The sequence below is a fragment of the Myotis lucifugus genome, unplaced genomic scaffold (genome assembly GCF_000147115.1).
Source record: "Myotis lucifugus unplaced genomic scaffold, Myoluc2.0 scaffold_376, whole genome shotgun sequence".
NCBI classification, from domain to species: Eukaryota; Metazoa; Chordata; class Mammalia; order Chiroptera; family Vespertilionidae; genus Myotis; species Myotis lucifugus.
Window position 1 is genome coordinate 814,320 of NW_005871424.1, and position 24,957 is coordinate 839,276.

At 45.5% G+C, this 24,957-nt stretch overlaps 1 pseudogene; it reads right to left on the reverse strand.

Moving 5' to 3' along the window:
• Nucleotides 1–12,044, reverse strand: part of LOC102431624 — a 24,605-nt pseudogene extending 12,561 nt beyond the window's left edge.
• Nucleotides 12,045–24,957: the final 12,913 nt, after the last annotated feature.

Genomic DNA, 24,957 nt, shown 5'->3' on the forward strand with positions numbered 1-24,957 from the left:
GACCTCAATCCCCCAAAACGGGGCATCAATTGGATGTGCAGAGGGAGGGAGGGGGGGAAGTCAGGGGTGATTCCAGTGTGGCACAGCCATTGACCAAGAAAGGAGGCAGGGAGAGAACATGTTTTGAAATACGGAAAGTCGAGTTTTGGACCCTTTGAGTTTAGGTACCTGGGCATCTAAGTGGAGCTGAGTGGGATACAAGGTGCCTAGTTTCATATAGAGAGCATAGTAATTGGTGATTAGTAGAAGGTTAATAAGTATTTGTTGAGGGGATGAGTAAATCATAATGTGAATGAGATTTCCCCAGGAAGAATATGAGTCAAGCCGGGTGCAGAGAAAGGCATCCTGGGGTCATTAATTACCCACAGACCTCTCCCCCCAAATAACTAATTAGGAGACGCTTGAAATTCAAGAATCATAAGCTCACCAATCAAGAGAGGAAGATTCAGGGTATGGCAGAAAGTTATTTCCAGTACTGATGTTGACCTATAAAATGTGTAGACTAGCTAACCGTTTTCTTCCTTAGGAACAATAGCCAACATTTATTGAGTGTTTACTGTGTGCTGGGTCCTGTGTCAAGGACGTGACCTGTATTTCTTCACTTAGCACTCACAACAGGATGACAGGAATATGCTCTGTTTATTCCTTGTCTGAGAGGGAGACACTGAGGTGTGGAAACGTTAACGGCTTACCTCCTACCTACAGCTGGTGTGCGGTGGATTTGGAATGCATACCCAGGTCTGGCTGACTCCGAGCCAAGACTCTTCATCACTTTTTTTGTCTCCTAGGTTTCTACTCATTTAAAAGTCAAGGTTGAGCATATGGAGCTTTGCAAGAGGTGCTTTGACTCATGAGGTAATCAGGTTGAGAGGATGCTGCTGTTTGGAGTAATGTGGGAAATACAAGTCGCTACATTGGTCCAGTGTATCTTTAGCTGTTCCAGGTACTTTACCTGCCATCTGCTTCCATTCATCTCCTGTGATATTAACTTGATGGCTTTCCAAAAGCCATCTCATGTGATACTAACTTGCCAGCTTTGGGGGCGGGGGGCAGTCCTCAGTTTTCCAATGACGGCCTGGAAGACTTTTCTCCATCAGGATGAGCATTGAGATCAAGGGTGAGCCTGCTTCAAGGTCAGTTGGGTGAACAGATTCCTTCTTTTGTTGGCTCATGGAGCTCAGGTGGTAATTGTGGATGAATGGATTTAATTAAAGGCTATCAATGAGCTGGGTCTACTGGGGGCAGTAATCAATTATCAGATGGGGCAAAGGACCTATGTGGACCAAGCACATCACTATGCCTGGCTTTTTAGCTTCAGAGAAGCTCCTTTAAGAATCATAAAGAAGAGGGTCTACCAGTATTCCCATTTTTTTTAGTAGCTTGTTTTCCCCAATTTCCATCCCTTGTAGTGAAAAACGCACAGTCTTTAGAGTTAGGCAGGCATGGCTCTGACTTCAAGTTCTGCTCCTTGCTAAATTTGTGGACTTAAGCAATGAAATTAACCTCTCTGAACCTCAGTTTTCTTATCTGGAAAATGGAGCTAATAGAACTTACTAGTACCTTGTCATAACCCTTACTGTGGACATGAAATGGATAAGATATTTAAGTTGCTCAGCATGGGGCCTGGTACTGTGAAAGGGCTCGGTGTATGTGAGGCCCTTCCCCTGAAGGAAATGGAGGATGTACGTCTCGATAATTTGTACCTGGATACTTATTCTCTTGCCTCTAGGAATTTTGATATTTTCATCCAAATAAAATCTGGTGTTATAATGGCCCTCATGTTTTGTCACTTTGTCTCAGAAGTAATCAGAAATTGTCCAAGGAATTCAGATATCATAACTGTTTGCAAACTATTGCTTCTAACTGAGAGTAAGAATCTTGATAGAGCTCAGTACACATGCTTTCATATTATTAATGATACAGAATTACATGAACTGGATTCTAGTGTAAATGGAGAACATCCCTTTCCCCAGTGGCAAAGGCTCAGCACTTTTTCTGTCTTGCTACCTTGCGTGCATTTCCAAAGGCACACTTACTTGTGTCCCATGTTGCAGCTTTTGCTCATAGCTTTTCAAATACGAGCATCTAGGAAGCTCTTGCACATTCCTGTCAATTGCTATTGATGCCTCACCCTCCTTCTCATTGGGAATGGTAAACGTGGACTGAGCAGACTCAGGTTCTCTGGGCCTCCCTGTTATGGACTGCATGTGTGTGATCCCTCCAAATGCATACATTGAAGTGCTAACCCGCCATGGGTGGTATTAGGAGGTGAGCCCTTGGGGAGGTGATCAGGTTTAGATGAGGTTATGAATACGAAGCCGCCTCGTGGGATCAGTGGTCTTGTAAGAAGAGGAGGAGACCAGAGCTTTCTGTCTCCACCTTGTGAGGACACAGCAAGAAGGCTGTGGTCTGTATTAGGAACACATGCTCTGCTTGATTGCTGTCTGTGAACGAGGAAGGGGGCTCTCACCAGAAACGGATCAAGCTGGCACACCAAGAATCTTGGACTTCCAGCCCAGAACTGTGAGAAAAAAATTCCTATTGTGCAGGCCACTCAGTCCACAGTATCCTATATAATAAAAGGCTCATATGCAAATTGTCCCCTTGACCGGGAGTTGGACCAGGAGGCGGGGCCAGCTGGCCAACCGCCTGCAGCCCTGCCCCCTGCTGCTCCCCCCAATTTCCCCCCATCTTTATGGGGGTGGGGCTTGCTGACTGGACCCCACCCATGCACGAATTCATGCACCAGGCCTCTAGTTATGTTATAAATACCCCCTTTCATTTTTCAATTTAATTTCTTCTGGAGTTGTAGTCACGGGACCTTGTTCATAGGGGACTGAGCTCCCCCATATGCTTGGTGATTCTTGGTTGTGAAATCATCTTTCATAATCAGTTTCTCCTGTCAAGAGTGTGCCCTCTCTCTTCTTTTGAGAACTGCTATGTAGTTTTTAATTTTTGTTTTCGTGTTCTCTCCTCTCTCTTGGGAGCACACAGAGGCAGGATTCGTCAGGTGTCCATTGCTGTGTAAGGCAGCTTCCCTTCTCAACCTGACAGAGGCTGCTGCCATACGGACTTTTGGTGCCTGGTCCTCTCTGGTTCTTCCTCCTTCCCGGTGGAGAATTGTATTCTGTGCCCCTTAGGCATTGGGTTGGGTCACGTGAGTGGAAGTGACGTGTGCTACTTCTAGGCATTGGGGAAGGAAGCCCTGGTGTGAGGTCCCCTCCAACTGAGGCAAACCCTGCTGAGATGGAGGGTCCATGAGTCCCATGAGTGCTGGGCCACCACACAAAAGACAGCAGATGCTACCCTAGAAAGCTGCCCAGCCTCGAAGAAATGACTTTTGTTGTGTCACAGTTCTGTGATTTTGGGGTGTATGTGTTGTAACTGTAGCATCATCTAGGCTATACTGACTGACACCCTTTTTCTTCAAGTCCAGGTGGCCAGTCAGGCAATGCCCTGATTGTTGCTCAGCAGCTTAGTGTGAGGTCAGAACTTGAGATTTGCAGGCAGACAGACATGTGTTATATGACCTTGGGCAAGTGACTTTAACCTTTCTTCATTTTCTGTTTTTCCTTTTTTCCTGTTCTTTAAATAGAAGCGACTTATACCCACTTTCTAGGGTTGTTGTGAGAATTAAATGTAGTAACACATGTAAAATAGGCGGTATCCAGTAGGTGTTTAATGCATGCTTTCCCCCTTTTCTGCGCTGTGATTAACTCTAAGCTTACGTGCCTGATTTTTTTCCTCCCAAAGATTCCACCACTTTCTCATCAACCAGTGTTTCCTTGTTGCCAGGACTTGGTGCCAAGCAACCATTTCCCTGGCCGTTTCCTCTGAGTTCTGAAAGATGAAATCGTCAGCACGGCAAGGCGAGGCTTGATCAGATGAGACGCCCAGCAGATGTCCGGAGAGTCAGAGTCCCCACTGCTTCCCCGTCTGTCTCTGCGCCAGTTCTGTAATCTGTATTAGGAAAACATGGTCTGGTTGATTGCTCTGTAATAGACTTTCACAACATTAGCGCTTGCTTCCCTTTCTTCTGGTTCTCCATGATATTTGTTTTCATTTTCAATTTCCATTCAATTCAATTAGATGCTTGTTTTGACTCAGACACTGAGCCTGGGCATCGGGGATACAGAGTGGATTAAAGCATAGCTCCTGCCTGCACAAAAGTCACTCTGGTGAGGGGAACAGATTTGTTGGCCAAACCAATGAACCAACCAACCAAAAGAAGAAAAACCCAAACACTGTGCTAATTACAAAAATGAAAACATGTACCTGGTATAGAGAAAGGACTGAGAAGAAACTGATGAGTTCCATTGGGTGTAGGAGTGGGAGAGAGAGAAAAAGACTTCTTCCAAAAGATTACGTTTCAGCAGGGTTTTGATGGGTGAATAGGAGTTTTCCAAGTGTATTGTGGAGGAAGAGCATGTGGAAAAAGGAACAGCATCTGCAAAGGCATAGTGACAGGAGGCATGGGTAATTCTGGGCCATATATGTGATTTGGTGTTCAACAAAGCATGAAGTGCAAGGTGTGAAGTGCTGGAGATGAGGAAGAAGGCTCTGAGGCAGGTCAGGGAAAGAGGACATATTCTTGAGTTTATGGATATGTATTAGAACTGCTTGCATTTGACTTTTAGTCTTTGTTGCTTTATACTGACCATGAGTTCCAGTTTATAAGGTTGCATTTGTTGCCTTTCCTGATCATGTTGGGTGTTAACTCTCATAGGTCTGGATGGAGTAGAGGGCTCTGGGAATATGCTAGAAAGAGCATGGAGCCAAGAGAAAAGACTTAGGCTCAATCCTGACTGTGCACTTCATTGGCCCCATGTTCCTGGGCAAGTAGCTGAGGTCTCCATTGCCTGCCTCACTGAGCATCTGTGAGGATTAAGATGAAAGAAATATTTAAAATACCCAGCCCAGAACATGGCTTCCCTTGGGTACTCACTACATCTTTCATTTGGAGGAGTCAGTTATTTGCATTTGGGAATTGCATTAAGCTCTTAAAGAAACAATTATTAGAATGGATTTAAACATGAAAAATTGTTATGATTGATTTTAAAAAATGACTTAAAATTTGAAAATTGTTATCATTGATTTAAAAAAATACAATTATGCTTAGTTTTTTCTTTTTGAAGGAACTTCTTGGTTCTTTTTCATGACAAACCTTTCAGTGCCCTCAAAGGAGGAAAACTAACTTACAAAGAACCAAAAAGAAAATTGAAACAATATGACATTTCGAAGGTATCCAACCTCAAAGGTCTTACCTTGAGATTATTTTGGTAAATCCATTAACATTTTTTGCTTCCCCCCACCCCCAAATGTCATGTGTTAGAACACACTGCTATTTTGACATCTCCATTGTGATATTTATTTTAAGCCATCAGCGGAGTTTTAAATATCTCAGCAGTGAACTTTGGCCTTTGTGGAAGGCAAACTAATTATTTCCCAAACCATTCTGTGAAGCCAGCCCCTGGCCTTCATTTCCTGACAGCTTAGAAAGGAAAAGCAAAGTTGGCTTTTTGAGGAAGAGGATCTGCATTTGGACAAGAGCTCAGAAACTTGGGGTCCAAAGTCGTCTTGTCCAGCAGGTTTGCAGAGGAAACCTTGATGTTCCCGGAGAACTGGGACCAGTTCCACACACATGGCTTTGCAGACGACTCAGACGCAACAAAAGCAGCAGTGATGGGTGGGATAAAGTCGTGGTCACAGATGGCACAGGCTGACTAAGGTCTGTCATCATTTGATGGTTCCAACAACTCTATGAAGTGGAGAGTTTTCATCCCATTTTATAGATGGAGAAGCTGAGTCTTAGGGAAAAGTTTAATCTCTTAAGGTCACAGAGCCAGGAAGCTGAGAGCTGTTTTTGGCCTGACACTGGGGGGTGTGATCTTAACCACTGGGGGCTGCTGTCTGGGGGTCTTTATGTTGTGTGACCTTGAGCAGCTCTGCAAACCTCTCAGAGTGTCTTAGTTTCTTCTTTCATCAGATGGGGATGACTGTATCTACTACCTACCTCATTCTTGTGGTGACCAGCTATGCTTCCGGAGGTGGGAGCTCCTAGAGAAAATAAGTGAAAGTAAAACATTGTGATTAATTGGGTGTTGAGTATCCCGACCTCTCTGTTTTACTGCTGTCTGGCTATCAGTTTCCACTCACAGATGGTCCCCCTTTGGACCACAGTATACATCCTTCATCCCCTTTCTCTTTTTCCATCTCCCCATCTCAGGCTCTTCTCCACTGGGTTCCCTGACCCCTGAAGTTCTCACTGATATTCCCTTTCTTAGGGATATTATAAGTTTCCTGGTGGAGGTAAACACTGGGGGGTTAGGGTGCATAGAAGAGAAGCAACTGATCAGCCTGGGGGTTTAAGGGACCTTCCTAAAGGAGCTGACTCTTGGGGGATGAAGAGGATCTTGGTGGAAGGAGGGAGGAGGAAGAAGGCACTGCAGGCTTGTGCAAAGGCATAGCACATTCGGGGACCCCCAGGGGTTTGTACAGGATAAGGTGGGTGTGGTGGCACATGGTGTTGTTTGCTAAAAATAGAATGGATATTTTCCCCCCTTTGTCTCCTCAACTGTTAGTCCCAGGAGAGCAAAGACTGCACACCGTCATTCCATACCCGTACAATGCCTCCCTGGGGATGAGTACAGAGCCAGCTAGACTCAGGTTAACACTCACATACTAATGAGTGGGTTGTATTGGGTGAAGTGGGCAGCATAGCGACACAGAAAGGACATAGACTTTGGAGTCAGCCAGACCCAATGCAAGTCACTTACTCTCTCATCATCAGTTTCTTCATCTGTGAGATGGAGGCACAATGCCTCATCCGATTGCTGTGAAAATGAAATGAGACAGGATATTTGGGAAGGGATGGGCAGAGCAGACTCCACGTGAGTTAGTTCTTGATGCTTGCAGACTCTCCTATGAACTAATCCTAGCAGCTTCATGGAGGCTCCAACTTCATTGATGGCAGCCAAGGATGGGTGTTATCTAAACAGAGAATTGCAACATTGGCCACAGCTCAGGCTGGCTCACACTGCTGCCACTCCACCTCCTGCTTTCCCACCTCCTGTCCTGAGATGGGAGCTTGCTTCCATGGCAGGTAAGATAGAGGAGAACACACGGGTGCAGGAAACAGTTTGTTTCTTTCTTTACACTCACTTCTTCCCAAGTCAGTGGGGTCGTTATGGGCGTGTAGGATCTAGGAAGTGTTCAGGCTAATGCAATCCCTTTGATCCGCGGCCCTGAACCATACACTCAAGATTTCATCCTTGCCTGCTACAGCGTATGCCCCACAAGTGCAGGCATCTATGTTTCATTTGTAGTCCGAAAGCCTAGGACAGTGCTGGGTGCAGAAAAGGGGCCCGATCATTTTGTTGAAAGAATAAATGGGCAAATCTCTTCCAACCTCTATCCCTTGTTTGCCTTCAGCATGGAGTTGGCTAGATTATGTATTGTTCAATCCTATTCTTTCTTCGTCTGCACGTGCCCGTGTTTGCTGTAATATCATTGGCATGGAGGGTTGTGCATAGCCAGGGAGTGGAGTTCTGTGACGTGCAGACATCCAGGGAGGCCCATTTACTGCTGGTTTCACTTGACAGGAGTTCTTAGTCTCATGGCTGAAAGGGTGTAGTGCTCTGAGAGGTGTGGTCAGTGTGCTCTCATGTCTTGCTGACCCAGGCATGTGCCTTCCATCGGTGACTTGCCATGGTCAAGCTACTGCCCCCAAACAGATGGATTTCTCTCCCTCTGATAAAGGATCAGTACATTTTTACAATTACTAATACTCCCAGTAGCAGACTCTCTTCCCCCTCCCTCACGCTGAGAAACCAAGTCAGGTCACCAGCCACCCAGTACCTACCGTGTACATGGGATGAAGGGCACTGGCTGTCCATCTTTCCCTCTGCATCTTCACAGGCATTATGGCTGTTTTCAGACACACAAGTGCATCTATGAAATGAATTCGCATGTCTGACTGTGCCTGTGCATTGAAAGCTTTCCCGCATGTGTTTTTAAAAGACAATTGAAAAGATGGTAGCTGTTCTCCTCTTGAAATTCCATTTTCATTTTGATTTTCTTATTCAACACAAGGTGTCCTTTTCTTTTTTTAAAATCCTCCCAAGGTGATTTTAGAGAAATAGGAAAGGAGGGGGAGGGAGAGAGAGAGAGGGAAGGGAGAGAGAGAGAAACATCTATGTGAGAGAGGGACATCAGTTGGTTGCCTCCCATATGTGCCCTGACTGGGAATTGAACCCACGATATTTACTGCCACTCTACCTCCTGCTTTGGTATATGGGACAGGGCTCTAACCATCCGAGCCACCCATCAGGGCAATGTGATGTTTTCTTGAAAGGTATATTCCAGTTTGGGAGCCAAAAGGCGGGGCAGCATTGCCATAAGAGTAATAACTGGCAAAAAACAAAATGAAATAAAAAATTCAGATAGAATTAGTGGATGCAGCTCATCTGCCCGAGGTTTGCTGTTAATTACCACCCTGCCACCCCCCACTCTAAGGGACTAACTCATCTCTAGGTGAGCTTCAATTTACAATATGAGGTTGATGATCAAACCCAAGCTCCCCCCGAGCAATGTCATCAGGAGGAAGGGCTCCGATGGATAAAGCCGGCGTGACGGAGCCTAATGAAATGGGGTCTCAGGAATGCAGTGTGGACTCTCTATCTTTCTGTTTTCACTTCATAATCAATAAAGCCATGAATGAGAGAGAAATATGCTGGTTACATTACTTTAAAATAGCCTGGCAAAAAATAATTTCTTATTGATTAGTTTCCCATCGAAGGCAAGGTCTGTGCATAAAAGAAAATTGACTGCTGAAAATTCTAAAATAAAGTAAATGAGGGAAGATGTTTAAATTTTTAAAGGGGGGAAAGGGTGCAATCGATGTACCCAAACCTGGTGCTTATAAAAGTAGTGCTGGAACTGAAATCTAAGTTGTTCTTGATCTGATTGATTGACTTTCATTTACTCCAATATTTAAAAAATGTGAAATAGACTGATGGGCTTTGGAAAGCAAAGCCCATAGAAAGATGTTTCAGATACCAGGGGAAGTAAAGAAATGTAGGAGTGAAAATGATTCCTGGAAAGTAGGTAGGAAATTATTTGATGGGTTATGTGGTCATGCCTCTTTTTGGTTACACTCCCTAAAAACTGGTTTGAACCAGTGGTCCTCCGTGGGAAGTGATTTTGCCTCTGAAGGGACATTTGGTAATGACTGGAGACACTTTTGGTTGTCACAACTGTGGGGTGACTGTTGGCATCTCGTGGGTAGAAGCCAAGGATGCTGCTAACCACCCTACAACACACAGGGCAGCCCCGCCCAGCCAAAAAGTCAGTGGTGCTGAGGTGGAGAAATTCTGGTCTAAGAACAAAAGTAGAATTTATTGAATCATAATCGGAAATCCAGGATAAATCTAGTTGCACTCAGATGTTCATTAGAAGCACCTTTTCCTCTTGGGCCTGCCATGTTTCCTGTGAGCTTCATTCTCGGGGAGGTTTCCCCATCATGGTCATAAGATGGGCTTTGGCAGCTCAAGGCTGCTACTAGCTCAGCCATTTTAGTGGAGAAAGGGATGCCTTTCTCATTGGTTTCCCCCGAGAATCCTGAGACTGAGTCTCATTTGGCTAATCTTTATATATGGTCATCCATGAACCACTCAGAGTGGGGCTAGAATATTGGCTAGACCTGGGACATACACCCACCCTGACATGGGGTGGGGGTAGGATGTTAGATTGGTCCCATCTAAAACTCTTGGACTGAGAGGGTGGCAAAGTGTTTCTCCAAAAGGAAAAGTTTGTTTTTTTTGGCGGGGGAGGGGGGGCATTTCTGGAATAAGGGAGAGTAGATGCTGAGCAGCCAAGCAACACATGTCCACTACATTTATTTTCTGGGGAAATTCAGAGGGATGGTGGTATGGGGGACACTAGGACCCCTCTCCTCCACCCTCTCCTCCTCTCTCATCCAAGAACCAAAGATAAGGTATTTTAATACGCCTGTGATAGTGTTTCCCTTCCTCTCTCTATGCCTCCTAATATTCATGTTACATTACGATAAATGTATTTATTTACACATCCACGTGTTCTCCTAGATGGTGAAACCCTAAACAGAGGGATCACATCTAATTCATCTTTGTGTCTCCAACACCTTGCACAGGGTAGAGCACCCAGTAGGTTAAATAAAACTTTAAGAGAGCTCAAAGTCAATTTGGTCCTTTTAGACTATTGATCATTCATTCATTGAATGTTTATCGAGCAGCTACTACTACTGTGTGCCTGACCCTGTGTCAAGCCTTGGAGACATAGCAGGAAACAAGGCAAGCACATGTGGGGTGTAACATCTGGTAGGGTGGCAGCCATTGGACAGGTGACAAAGTGAGTTGCATGCTGCAAAGGGAAGTTCTGAGAGCTATGGAAATCACAACAAGGGTCCATCTGTGGAAGTGATCCTCAAGGAGCAGTCTAGAAAGTGAGTGAGGGAGAGTTTTGGAAAAGTGATTGGAAGAGGTTTCTGTCCAGAGGCAACAGCCTGTGCAAAGCCTCACCGTGGTGGTGGGGCACATGGTCGGGGTCATTGTGACCTGTTTCCAAGATGGGGTTGCATTTTAGGTCTGATTTAAGGAACGTTAGTCTCAGCTTTCCACTGTGACGAGTCTCTTCAGCAGTGATTGTTTAATTTTAGGGAACAGAAACTCATTCAAAGAAATTAAAGTGAATAGGAATTTTGGTTGTCAGGACACAGAAGGTACTTGGGGAATCCAGTGTAACAGCTGGACCGCATGGGACTGGAATGTTGTTAACCTCTCTGGGGCTTATCTCACCACATCTGCTCCATTCTTCTCTCTACAGACTCACATCTGCCATCCAGACCTCAAGTTTTGCTCTTCATTACTTTCCACTTGCCCAGAGCTCTAGCTCTTCCTCCTCATAAGCTTTTAGTTCTAGTTTCTAACACCCTCTGACCAACTCAGCTTCTGTATCCCTTTCACATTTCCAAGTCTAAGAATCTGATAGGTTCAGGCGGTGGTATCATTGTTGTCCAATCAGCTGTGGCCAGGGGTGTCACATGGGTGCCTCTGCTGTGTGTAGGCTGGAGAGAGTCTCTGAGAAGGCATGCAAATGGGGGATCTCTCTGGAGTGGTATGCTTAGACATCAAGGATGACGATGATGATGACGATGATGATGATGCTGCTGCTGCTGCTGCTGCTGCTGCTGCTGCTCAAGATGTGGCCAGCCCTCTTTGAACAACTTATACTTGTTAGCTCATTTAATGCTCACAACCACCCAGTGAAAAGTTAATATTATTTTCTTTTGCTGAAGAGACTACTAAGATGCAGAAAGGTAGACTAAAATTGCTTCAAATGTTATTTTTGTGAAATGTTAATTGCCGAACATGTCTGATTTCAACCTCAGGGGAAATGTTACTCCCAGATAATTGTCTAGGGAGCATAGCCATAGTAATTCTCACCCAATTCTCCTTCTCACTCAGAATACTCCAGCCATGCCAGTATTCTTCCGGTTTCTCAACATGCAGCCTTTGAACCTCTCTCCCACTCTTTACTTGGTTAACTTTTATTCTTCTTCAGGTCTTAGCTTAGACATTATTTTCTCAAAGGCACTGTGTGAGGTACTTGATAAATACCATCTCATTTGATTCTTTTGATAACTCTGAAACATGTGGGCAGTGCACTTTGTAGATGATCTCCTTCAGCTTCCATTCCAGCCTATTGACTGTGTCATCTATACTGCAGAGGCTGGAAATATAAAAAGTACACTTCCCAGACTCTCTTGCAGCTAGGATCCTGGCTATGACTTAGGTTCTGCAAATCAGATTCCCCCTGAGTCTTGAATTCAGAAATGAGTTAGAAGGGAGAAAGGTATACTGTGACCCACCTTGCTGCTGCGGGTCATGGCAGAGTTGGGATGGTTCTTCAGCCACTGCCTCCTTGACTTGGTGACTTCTTGTAGCAGTGGTGGCTGTTTTCTGATCATCGTAGAGGCAGGGAGATTTGGGGGGCAGGGAGTTGTTCATGGAAGGTCCAACTCTTTGGCCCTTCCATTGATATTTCTAAGTCACCTTACACCTAGTAATTGATTCCTTTCTGCTTAAAGTAACTGGAGTGGTTTCTGTTGTCTGCAACTGAACACTACCTCAATACTAGGTTTCCCGTACCCTGGCCCCTTGCCTCATTTTACAGATGAGGACCTGAGGTCTGAGAATCAGAGTTCAAATGGCTTGACTCAAGTTTCAGAGCACGTAAGTGATGGAGAACTTGACTCTCTTCATTTGTCTACCTTTAGTGCTGCCTCTGAGGTCTCCTGTCTGGGCCCCCTTTCTCGCGTTCTTTCCTCTAGTGTTCTTCCCACACAGCACATTTGTTCCAATCAGATGGGATCTGATAGTCAATTTATTCTAAGGCCGTAGGGATGTGATGTAACCCTTCCCCAGGCATCTCTGCATTTTCAGAGGACTATGTGGACAGTGTGATGATGAACCCCAGAGCATGAATCCCAGGCACCATGGCAACTGCTTGAGGAGGAGGTGAAGGGGGTGGGGAGGGAACGTGGGGTGGGAGGCTCTGAAAGGAAGGTCAGGAAAAATGACCAGGGTTCTCAGCTGTAATTGTCCTGGCCTGATTTCCTTGAGGCCTGTGTTAATCTTCTGGATTTGCTGAAAGGGGCTTGCCCCAGGTGGTAAGCTCCTAAAGCTTTGGATTGGGGCTTATAAACCAATTGGAACACCCCCCTTCCGACCCACTCCCAAGAGCTCTCTGGTCAGATTGTAGACATGCCAGCTAATTCCTTTCTATAGATTCGCCTGGCTTTATTAGGAGTAATGGTACCAAGGGTATTTTTCTTTATAGACATTATAATTAGTAATTGTTTTGAAGGGCAATGGCTGTTAAACTACTTATTTTTTCTTTTCCTGGAGGACAGGACAATTTCCAAGACGGATGATTTCACAATTGAAATTCCATGTCTCCCAGAGGTAGATTTTTATAGCGGTTGGTGGAAGCAAAATCCTCTCCTTTTATTTTTTCCATGCCACGTCCAGACACAGACACACACAAAAGCCGTTTCTGGGAAGGGAAGCGGAAACACAGGGCCTCCGCTGAGTGTGCGGCAGTTTTATAGACAGTCGCCTGGCTCGCTGGCTAATGGGATGGATGATAAATGCTCCCGAGATACCATTTCAGTCAATTAATTAGTTAATGTGTAAAGATGGGGAGTGTCATGTAGATAGAGAACATTATGATTCTCTTAATAAAAAAGACAAAGTTAGAAAATGCAGGAACGAGAAGATAGTGCCAGTTTTGCCTTTGAACTCTAACTTCTCTTTGATTCTGGAGTGAGCCAGGGAGCTGTGAGTGCTCTCTATGGCCAGGTCACCTCCAGTGGGTTCTTTTCTTCGAGGCAGAAAATTTCAGTCCAGGAAGTACGGTGGGGTCATTGGTTATTTTCTTGTAAGTGATACTTGTTGCATGGAAACATCCAGAATAGGGTACGTTGTTTGCGGCTCCAAAGCTGGTTGGAGTAGTTTCCTAAACCAGTCACGCCCAGAAATGGCTGGAAGATGGGTGAGCGGCAGGCAGGCCCTTCTTTAGGGCACCCCAAGTTTCAAGACTCAGAAAATAAAATTTAGTCCTTTTTTGTGAGGCTTTTGAGCTTTGAGCTGGAGACAAGAAGTAAAGGGTGGGATACCTGGGTGAATATTAACCGAATCAAAGATGAGAGCATAAGCGATGGTGTTAATAAAAGGAGAGGTTCCTAGAGCAATGGCTACCAACGGGGCCCAAGTCCCCCGATTTTGTACCACTGGCTTCCCTGCTGGGTGAGCAGTTACTTAGTGAAAAGGTTTGGTGTGAGGGCAGACAGCGTACACCCAATATAGTGTTTATCAAATCCATGCACTCCAACCATCCTAGACAGATGCCCGCATCACCCATTCCACTGTTTGGACTCATCTGCCTAATTTTGAAGATCCCCCAAAAGGGGAGGGGGCGTGAGAGAAGCCCAGACGCAATGATTTCTTGAAGTTTCATTCTATCCAGGTTTTTGACAGAATAGCAATGCTTGATTTGAAAGATACATCCCTGGTACGACATACTCATGGTTGCGGGCTGATCAAAGACTTTTTCTTTTCCTGTCACAGCTGCTCAGACATTTTTCATGAACAGAAGTTGGAAAGCACAGTCTCTAGTAGTGAGGGGGATTCAGGCTTTGGGGTTCAGACAGTGCTATGGTCAAAAATCTGGCTATCGCCTGCCAGCTGTGTAAACCTGTGGTATTTCCCTATCTGCTCAGAGCCTCAACTTTCTCATGTATTAATGGGGTAATAAACATATTTATCTCAGAGGATTAGAAAGTTGTTTATTCACTTATTCCACAAAAATGTATTGAGCTTCTGTAACCTGGCAGGCATGTACTGGCTTCTTGGTCTCACAGTGGCAAGACAGGAACGTTCCTTGCTTTCATGAAGTTTCTATTCTCATGAGGAGCAGGCAGTAATTGAATGAGCTAACTACAAGTGGTGATGGCCTACGAAGAATACACAATAAAGGAACATCATAGAGAATAGTTGGGTGTGGAAGATGGGCACCTTAGCGAGCGAGGACCTCTCTGAGATGACAATGAATCGAGAAATGAGGGATAACAAGGAGGGAGGCACACACGTATCTGGAGAAGAGCATTGCCAGCAGCGACAGCTGCAAGTGCAAAGGTCCTGAGGTAGGAAATGGCCAGCATTGCTGTAGCATGGTTAGTGATGTGAAGGCCTGGGCATAGAGTTAGTCAAGAAGGTAGGCAGGGGGCAGATCATGTAGAGCCTCTTAGGCTATCAGTTAAAAAATCTCAATCCAGTGCCTGGCTCAGAGATAGTGCTCAATAATCTATTTCCTTTCTTTATAATTCCTTTCCCTTAAAGTATGGTTGAATTTTGGTCAAGGTATCAAAGTACCATTCTTGCTGCTTCTTCCTCCCCTAGAGCTAAAAGAATCTGTTAGTTTAGTAACAAGAAAGTTTCCCTTTTCTCACAATGCCATAGACCAAGGGAAGGTACCAGCTGGGAGTTCCATGTGTCTCAGAGGGAGGGGGACGAGAGTCCAAGATGCTTAGGAGATCATGAATAAGTACTGAGTGGATGGACCATGAGACATTCGTTTAATAAGCTTGGATTTACATATCTGTAGAAGTCTCTACCATCTTCATTAGAATACAATCCACTTACACGAGCTGGACTTCAAGAATCTGCATCCTCAAATAACCAGAACACAGGCTCTGTCCTTGGCTTCTAGGAGAAGGGTAAAGACAAGGAATAGCAAATAAAATGAGTGATAGCAAATAAAGTTTTAAATAAAAATCCCACATGCCAAAGATCTCTGCTGAGTCTGCCTAATTTCTAACACCACGTTTAGCCCCAAAATTCCTGATTCTCAGGTCTGCAGGATGCTCTTCTCTGTCAGAGACTCCATTTCTTTGGGGGAATTTATTCCCAGTGGGCAGCAACATGGGCGAACCTATTGATTCTCTTTCCAAGTAATAAGGGGGGAAATAAATGGCATTTTCGGTTTTATTCCTCAGCTAGCCAGAAAAAAAACACCCTAAAAACATAAAACCAATGTGTGCTTGATCCCCGGTTAATCAAATTTTTGTTGTGGTTGGCAGACAAAAGCTGAGCAGATTTTTTTCCAAGTGTGGTGCAAAATAGAGCTGGATTTTACTGTAATTTTGTCATTAGGACCAAGAGAAGAAATCACATCAATCAGAGATAATTTCGCTGAACTTCCCAGAGGGCTGTGAAAGGAAGAGTGAACTCCCTGTTGCTCTGAAGTGGCAGCAAGTGACTGTCCAACAGATGAATTGAACAGATGGGAAGAGGTGTCAGTGTGAAATTGATATGTGCCCTGGTGATGGAAAAGAGGATACTGCTTGGAAAATGATGTGGGGGCGCAGAGAGGGGAGCTCTCACTGAGTCCTGAAGGTCTGATTTGGCATCTAGAGAATGACAGATATAGGAAGACACTTGGCCAAAAGCTCATGGCAGAAACAATTAACAAATAAATCACTTTAATAAACACTCATTAAGCATTTACTATATCCCAGGTACTATGCTTAAGTTTTAAGATAAAGAAACATATCAGGCTTTTTTCTTTTTAAAAAAATATATTTTATTGATTTTTTACAGAGAGGAGGGGAGAGGGATAGAGAGTTAGAAACATCGATAAGAGAGAAACATCGATCAGCTGCCTCCTGCACACCCCCCACTGGGGATGTGCCCGCAACCAAGGTACATGCCCTTGACCGGAATCGAACCTGGGACCCTTGAGTCCGCAGGCTGACGCTCTATCCGCTGAGCCAAACCGGTTAGGGCATATCAGGCCTTTTTCTCTCCCAAAGGCCTACACTGAACATGAGTGGCGAAGACAAATGGGGAGAGGCAGGCGACATGGATGATTCCCGGGACATTCAGAGTGATGAGGACCATGACAGAGGGGACACAGGGCTCTGGCCTGGGGACTCAGAGATGGCTTTCTGGAGAAGATGTCTGGAATGGGATTTTTTCTAATTATAGAAGTAGTATATGTTTTCTTAAGTTGAGATCCTGTATTAGTCATCTATTGCTTCATAGCAAATTATCCCAAAAACCAAGAAGCTTAAAACAACACACATTTCTTATCTCACAATTTTTGTGGGTCAGGAGTCTGGCTGTGGCTTAGCTGGGTTCTCTGTTTCATGGTGTTGCAAAAGGCCCAACGTCTATGAAGACTCAAGTGGGGAAGTATCCATTTCAAGCTCACTGGTTGTTGGCAGCACTGAGCTATTTCCTGGCCATTGGTCAGAGGCCACCCTCGGGTCCTTGCCACAGGGATCCGTGCTACTTGGCCGCTTGCATTGTCAAAACATGCAATCTGGGAAGACACCTAGCAAGTCTGTTAGAGACTGCTGGTAAGATGGGAGTTACACATCATTTCTCACCTGATCACAGAAGTGACACCCCTCAGCTTTAAACTTAGAAGCAAGTCACACTCAACAGAGAGGACTGCACAAGGGTAGGAACACAAGGAGATGGAGGCCATTGGATGCCATGTTGGAGCTGTCTGTCACAGCTCCCGGAAGCAGCTCCTGGACTGTGAACTCATTTGAAACTGATCTGTTAGGAAGTGATTCCAGGAAATAACGCACGCAAGTGTGTGATAACAAGCAAAGTCCTACAGAGGAAGACATTGGCTCAGTCTGCAGGGGAGATGGGGAGACAGCATTATTGGAGTTATCCCCATTGGGGGTAAGGGACCTGGAGTATTTATACCCCCCGCACCTGCCATTCCTTGGCTAAGTGCCGCTCTTGGGGGACATAAATTCCCAGGGACTTGTGGCTCTCCAAGCCTGAAGAGCAAGTGGGTGCCAAGAGCCTGAGGCTGTTGAGAGTGGAAGCCCATGGGGGGCTTGTAGGCATGAAAATGTCAAAGGGATCCTGGGGGACGTGGGAGAGCAGTGACGGCATCTGCTACTCATGTTTATTATAAAAACTGTGAAAATGTAGGAACGTGTGAAGAAATGAAGAAACCTGCAGGAGTAACAGCTACTGGAAGCAAATTGTAAAGGTTAGGAATGCATCTGGAAAAAGGAGATGGGAAGAATGATGTAGGCAGAGGAAACACCAGGGAGGGAATTATGGACGTGAGAGCGCATATCACTTTATAGTAACACTAAGTAGATTTAAAAAAATAGATTCTAAGTAAAGCATAGGGTAGGTAGGGATCCATGGGCCACAGATGGGGTTTCACTGACCTGTGCATAAAGGCTTTTGAGCCAATATTGAAAAATGGCAGATCCTACCAAAAATCTGGATTTCCTTTTGAAAACTTGGAAGAGCTCGCAATACTGAGTCTGCATTCCTCTTGGGAAAAGGAGCTGGGCATGTGAAATGGCTCAGGTCTGGAGTTGGGGTGTGCACTTGTGGTTTCCTCTCCCAGCACCCTCTACTGCGTCCCTTCTGGCCTTTGAGATTGGGACACATGATTGAGTGTGACAGGGGAGTGGTGGAAGGTGAGGCTGGCAAGAGCTACCTCACTCAGGGCCTCAGACATCATGCTGGGGATCGAGGAGTATATCCTGGGGCACTGGGGAACCACTGACGGTTTCATGTAGCAGGATGACATTGTGAAATTTGTGCTTTAGAGAGCCCTCATCACTTGACCCCACTGACACACCAAATCAGATCTGGGGATCAGCTATTAGATAGGTCAAGCTTTTAAAATAGATCTCAGCTGTTCACATTTAGGTTAATTATAGTCCTTGTCCATGAGACACTGCCATTTCTCTAAGAACGAATCTGTTATTTTACTTTAATGGATTAAATATTTAATAATCTAATAACTGTCCATGCACCTGTCAGCCAGCCCGAGTGCTATAACATTGACACGAACTTACATCTATTTCTGTCTCACCTGTTAATGGGATTCTGCTGTCTTTGCTTATTTATCAACTATTCTTCATCCTAGTAACCTGGCAAAGATCAGATGAGCTTAAAAATCATCTTGTCCTACTGTTTTTTAAGAACCTCTCTATTCATGGGGAATTCATGGCTTTAGCAAGTGGCCAATTCCAGTTGTTAGAAAGTTGGCCCAGTCCACCGATTCCAGCTGTGCTGTCCATTAACTTTCTCCCATTCACCTGGAATCTGGTAAACACAGTCTTCATTCAACATGTATTGAGCTCCTGCCTTGGATAAGGCACTGTGGGGAATACGAAGGTGGTTAAGACAAGGTTTTCTGCCCCAGTGGAGTTTATAGTTTAGTAGCAGAGCTAAGACAAATACACAAATAATTATAACTAGAGGCAGAATGCATGAAATTCTTGCAATGGTAGGGTCCCTAGCGGCTGCTGGCTGCCGGCTGCTGGTGGGGGCCTCCCTCCCTTCCCCGGGCCACCTACTGCCACTGGCCAGGGCCTCCCTTTGTTCCCCTGGCCGGCCCCGCCCCCTGGTCCAGGGGACAATTTGCATACTATGCTTTTATTATATAGGATGTCAAGAGTGCTGTGTAATATAAGAGATGAACAAGCAAAGTGTTACTGGAATTCAGAAAGAGACGGAGATTAATTCCAAGTAGAGGAATTTGGAAAAGCTTCATGGAGTAGGTAACATTGGGGGCTGTCTTTTGATGGAGGGGGGCATGATGGCTTTGCAGGTTGGGAAGAGAGGATAGTGCTGTTCAGGGAAAAGGAACAGGATGGACAAAGGTGGGAGAGCACTGGGCTTGTCAAGCCCAGGGACATAGTTATGGGCATAGATTGTCATTGTCCAGGAGTCTAGCTGTAGAACTTAAAGACAGAGGGGACTGGACTGCAAGGGGACTAAGGCCACAGCCCTTCATGGTATAAACCAGTGGTCAGCAAACTGCGGCTCGGAAACTGCGGCTCTCGAGCCACATGCGGCTCTTTGGCCCCTCAAGTATGGCTCTTCCACAAAATGCCAACTTCTGCGCATGGGCCATGAAGTTTTAATCGCACTGTATGTGCACGCCCACAGGTGGTATTTTGTGGAAGAGGGGCCAAAGAGCTGCATGTGACTCGCGAGCCGCAGTTTGCCGACCACTGGTATAAACTATTTACCTGCCAATCTTCCCTCTTTTCCCTTCATTTGGCTAATTCTCCCTCCTCCATCTCCTCTTCCAAGAAGTCTTCTCTACTTCCTCTGGTTGGCGTAGGCGCTTCCGTGTACTCTCAGATTTCCCTGGGTTTACCTCTGTCATAGGCCTCTCTGTCCTGTATTTTCATGGCTCTCTTGTAATTGTGGGTTTATATCTTGGTCTCCTCCACCAGACCACGAGCAGTTGAGGGCTAGCATTGTGACATCTATCCCAGTGTATCTTTAATATGTAGCTCAGTGCTGGCATTTGGTAGGTATGGATATATGTATAGTTGTCAAGTGAGTGAATGCTCCCTACTCTGGTCCTATTACTATTTCTCTCTTCCATTATCCTGCCCATTGGCAGGATAAAGTTCCTTATACTTTGCCCTTTGCTGTCACTCAAGGTCTTCACTTTGCCTTATTCTAGAATATATTCTCATTTTATGCATTACCTTTGGATTCATATTCCAGCTTCCGTACTGGCCAGTCCCACAAACAGACCATCTGGACAAATCCCATTTATTCAGCCAACCTGCTTTGCTTTGAGCCCCAATTATGATCCCTTGGGCATTTTCCAATCCAACAGTTACTTATTGAGTGCCCATCACATACGAGAGAGCCCGGTGATGCTCCTGGGTTGACCTAAGTTTGGCTGCACCCCTAAGTCTCCCCAGAAAACAAAGAGGCTGGAGAAAATGACAAGTTCCCATGGAGCGGTCTGATGTGTCAACCAGATTAATTCATCCCACGCCACAGTTAGATGAGTGTCTGGGTCCCTCAGGCGAGTCCCGATGGCAGCTACCTCTTCCACTGGTCATCGGGAATCTATCTGGGCTCTTTCGAGGGGGAACAGAGATTGTAATTCTGAAGTGGAACAGAAAGAAATGTAATTGGATCAATGAGCTGTTAATGATGCTATTGAGCAGCTCTCTGCCGTTGTGGATGGGCTGGCCATGGAGAACCGGGCCGACTTTGACACAAAGCCTTCTGCAGATTGTAAAGTGCTTTTTGTGTGCAGGATCTCGTGTAAATCATTACCGTCCCCCTCGGCCAGAGATGGAGCTTAGGGTGTCAGGGCAGGCTTGCCAGACACTGGGTGAGTCTCTGGGGTGGGAAGAAAGATCTGTGTGGGTATTTGTGGTTTGCAGGGCGGTTTCGAGCATCAAACCACCTTGTGTTTATTGCTGTCTGGTTTCTCATGTGGGAGGAATGGGAAGCAAAGTGCCTGCCTCTCCGAGGGGCAATCGCTGAGTCAGTTACCGTGCATCTACTCATGGACTCGTGTGTGCCTGTCTCGGAGAGTGAAGTAGAGTTCCAGCAGGTGACGTGGGGACTTTCTGCAAGGAATTGATGTGAATAAGATCCCATTTCTACAGAACAGACAGTGACCACCATGCTCCCTTATGTCTACATGTCTGTATAGAATTAAATGAGGATGGAGAATATATGGAGGATCACAGACTGGGCTGTTTTGTATGGGATTTCAGACAGGACAGGGACTGGGCAGGGTGGGGTTGAGAGGGGGGCAGGGCAAGCAAGCAGAAATGTTTAGGAAATGCAAGTGCTCTCTCTCTCTCTGTCTCTCAGCATGATTTAGTCACTTTTATGCATTTATGTAAAATTAATAAGTACTTGGACACATGTGTAAGGTAAATAATTGAAAAAACCCCATAATGTAATCAAGTGATGTTATTTTTATCCATGTAACATGTATTAGTGACAAACTCTGTGCCAGGCACTGTGCTTGGTGTGGGTGATGCAGGGACAAGACCCAGGGCCTATCCTTTAGAAAGTACTTTGTAATCTGTCAAAGTGCAATACAAACTGCTGACCTGGTTTTCAATCCTGGCTGCACATCGGAGTTGCCACGGGAGCTTTACACAAATTCTGATGCAGGTGGGGGTGGGGGTGGGGGTGGGGACACACGCAGACCAACGAAATCTGAATCTGGAGTCTGGGCACCTGAGTTTTAAAAGCATCTCCCCTAATGTGAGGGTTGAGAACACTGTCTGAGGACCTGTATTCTAATACCTTAAGACATTATTTTAGGCCACAATATCTATTAATAACTTTAGACTAGGCTTTTGCAAGGCTTTCATTTATTTAACAAAATGCTCCAGCAGTTTTGGCCCTGTGGGGGTGGTCCCTGAATGCCTGTACAGCATCATTACAAGGTACTGAGCTAAAGGGGGGACCCGGGAGGATGCTTAAGGATGGAGGCCGACTAAGAAGGGCGTGGTCTGACCTCACGGCTCCTCCCCATGGGCTTCTGAGTCCCTGCCATCTGCTGAAGGTCTTTTTTAGTCTGGGTGGCATTCAGATAAAAGCAGCGTCTCCTTGGCCTGCTCTTCCCGGGCGGGCGGAAGCAGTGAGGTTCTGAACTCAATTGGGGGCTCTCCCTCCTCTAAGATGCCGGCACTTCCTAATGAATTGTTTGCCCACTTAAAAATACACACATGTCGCTTAAGGAGACTCAACAGGTGAAGCCCAGTAATTAAGGATCTCTGCAGGAGGGAGCTGAAGGCAGCAGCTGGCTCTCTTTAACTGTGCCATTAGTCAGCCCACCTGCACAGGAACGGAGGGCACCGATCATGCCGCCCACCCAGAGGACTGGGCCATCCTCCTTCCCAGGATTCTCCCTGCCACCTTTCAGGGTGATGGAGGGGCAGGTGCAGGGCGGGGCAGTGCTGAGGCAAGCAGGCACCTGGGATGCAAAATGGAAGCTGCACTCACCCTGCAGGGAAGAATTTCAAGACAGGGAAGGCAGAGTCTGCAGGCCTATTGAGGCTTAGGCTCTAACTCCTAGAATATCACTTCTTTGAGATTGTACTGGACAAAGCCAATTACATGGCCAGCTCAGATTCAAGAGGGTGGAGAAATAGACTCCACTCCTTACTGGGAAGAACAGCAAAGTCGGATTAGAAAGGGGTGTGCATGTCAGGGTGGGATGAGGCCCTGTAATTCGAACTTGACTTACAAGTACTCTCATTGCTTGTGATCATTGCTACTTCCTAGTCCACAGGCAGTCCTTGTGGCAATGCAGAACAGGTGACAGTGTGCAGAATGACTTTGTATGGGCTTATTTATGTGGCTAGTGATGGGTCAGTTGGAGAAGCCACAGATGTGCAAAATCCCCTGAGATTCTCAGGTGCCTCTAATTTGCATTTTCATATTGCATATATAGAACTCCAGCCTCCTCGTTGTCCTTGTTCCTTTTTTTGACCCAGCTGGTACGTCCCAAGGATGTTTGTATCAGCCCTGGTTGCTTCTATACTGCCACTTATTTCTATGCCTCTCTCCATCATTCTGTGTTACTACATTATTATGACACAAGTGTCATAGAGTTTCTGGTTTCTTTAGGCCTGGGAAGGCCATTCTTCGTGATAGTCCCTTGGTTTCTTCCAATTGTCCCCAAGTCATACTGTGCATCTCCAATGCAAATCTGGCAAACAAATAAATATTTACATTCTGTGATCTCCTGTAGATCCTATTGGTGTTAAGCCAACTTCTGTGATTTTTCAATGTCTTAGCATTTTTGGTATTAGCCGGCTTTTCCCCAGGTAATTAGGTCTATCTATTTAAAAAGTATTATTAAACCTGAGTACTCTAATCTCCTTTAGATCTTTATTCAAAAATCACTTTCTTAGTGAGTCCTTCTCTAACCCTACTGTTTAAAATTTAAACTCCCCCCAGCCAGTTCCAGCCCCCTCTTTTTATTTTTTCTCTCCATAGTACTTAACTCCAACTAGCATTCTATATGCTGTACTTGTTTATAGTCTGTCTCTTCTCTTCTAGAATGCAAGCTCCATGAAGGTAGGGAGTGTTTGTCTGTTTGGGTTACTGTTATAGACTCAGCACACAGAACAGTGCCTGGCTCATAGTAGATAACTCAACAAATATGTATTGAATGAATGGATAAATCACCCCTGTTTTGAACTATTCATATCTATCTCTATTTTGTCTGTATCTGCCTATCTCCATCCAGGCATTCATCCATGCATCCACTCATGCATGCATGCATGTATGCATCCACTCATCCATCCACCCAGTCACCCATCCACCCACTCATCCATCCATCCATCCATCCATCCATCCATCCATCCATCCACCCATTCATCTATCCATCCATCCACCCACTCATCCATCCATCCACCAACTCATCCATCCATCTACCCATCTATCCATCCTTGCATCCATCCACCTAGCTATCCATCTATCCATCTGTCCAATCATCCCATCCATCCATCCACCCAACCACCCATTCATTTACACATCCATCAATCTAGTGAGTCTGCCTGGTTAACACATAGCACGGCTTAAATAATGACCAGAAGAACTGACAACTCGGAGCAGATCAATTAATATCAGAGTATCTGTGGCTTCTCAGGCTCCTCGTTCTTGCTGAGGGTTTATCTTTGAGGCGAGGGGAGTCTGTGGTGAACATAAAGGCAATTCCTCAGCTAGACAGAGCCCGGGTCCTGCTACATCTGAGAGGTATCATTAGGGAGCAAAAACTCTTTCATGCCTGGAGCTTTAAACAACGGAAACTGTGAACATTAGAGAACTTCTTATTTTAATCTGAGATGCTTTAGAGTTGGGGGGCTGGGAGGGTCACCACAGGAGGGTAAGATTCATTCCATCTTTATGTCATCCTGAGGAGATCTGTGAGTTGTTTTCAGCCCTTGTATACTTCTCCATTTTTAAACCTTTGCTGAGGGATTTGTGTCTGTGTGTGTGTGTGAGTGTGTGTGTGTGTGTGTGTGTGTGTGTGTGTGTGTGTATGACTTTTGGTTGTCACTCAATGAGGCAAAGCGAGAGCAAAATACTTTCAGATCATTTGCCAAGGGCAGTGCTGGTTTAAGGTAGGAAACGGGAGGGGTCTCTATTCTACCTCAAGTCACTGGTAGCCGTAATCTGCCTCCTGGGGCTCCTTTCCCTGTGGTCGCAGCCCTCAGAGCAGAGACACAGCAGGTGCTCATGGCTGTATCTGATCAAACCATCCTTTTGTTTGGCTCACACAGTGTCGATTTTATTTTACTTTTTCTTTTGAACTGTTAGGCTCATCAAACATCAACATTGGTCTATGCAGGGCTCCAGTGCAAGAAAGAGTTGACGTAGCAGGCATTGAATTCCTGCTTCCTTTTTAGGAGCCTGGAATTTCAAAAGTTACACCTGGTTGTTGTGCATACATAACCAATTCACAATAAAACCCCTGCACTGTGAGTCTGGAGTGGGCTCCCTGGCAGAAGCACTGCACACACGTCGCTGAGTTTTGTTGGAGGAAGAGCATGTTCAGTGTGATCCCCGGGAATGG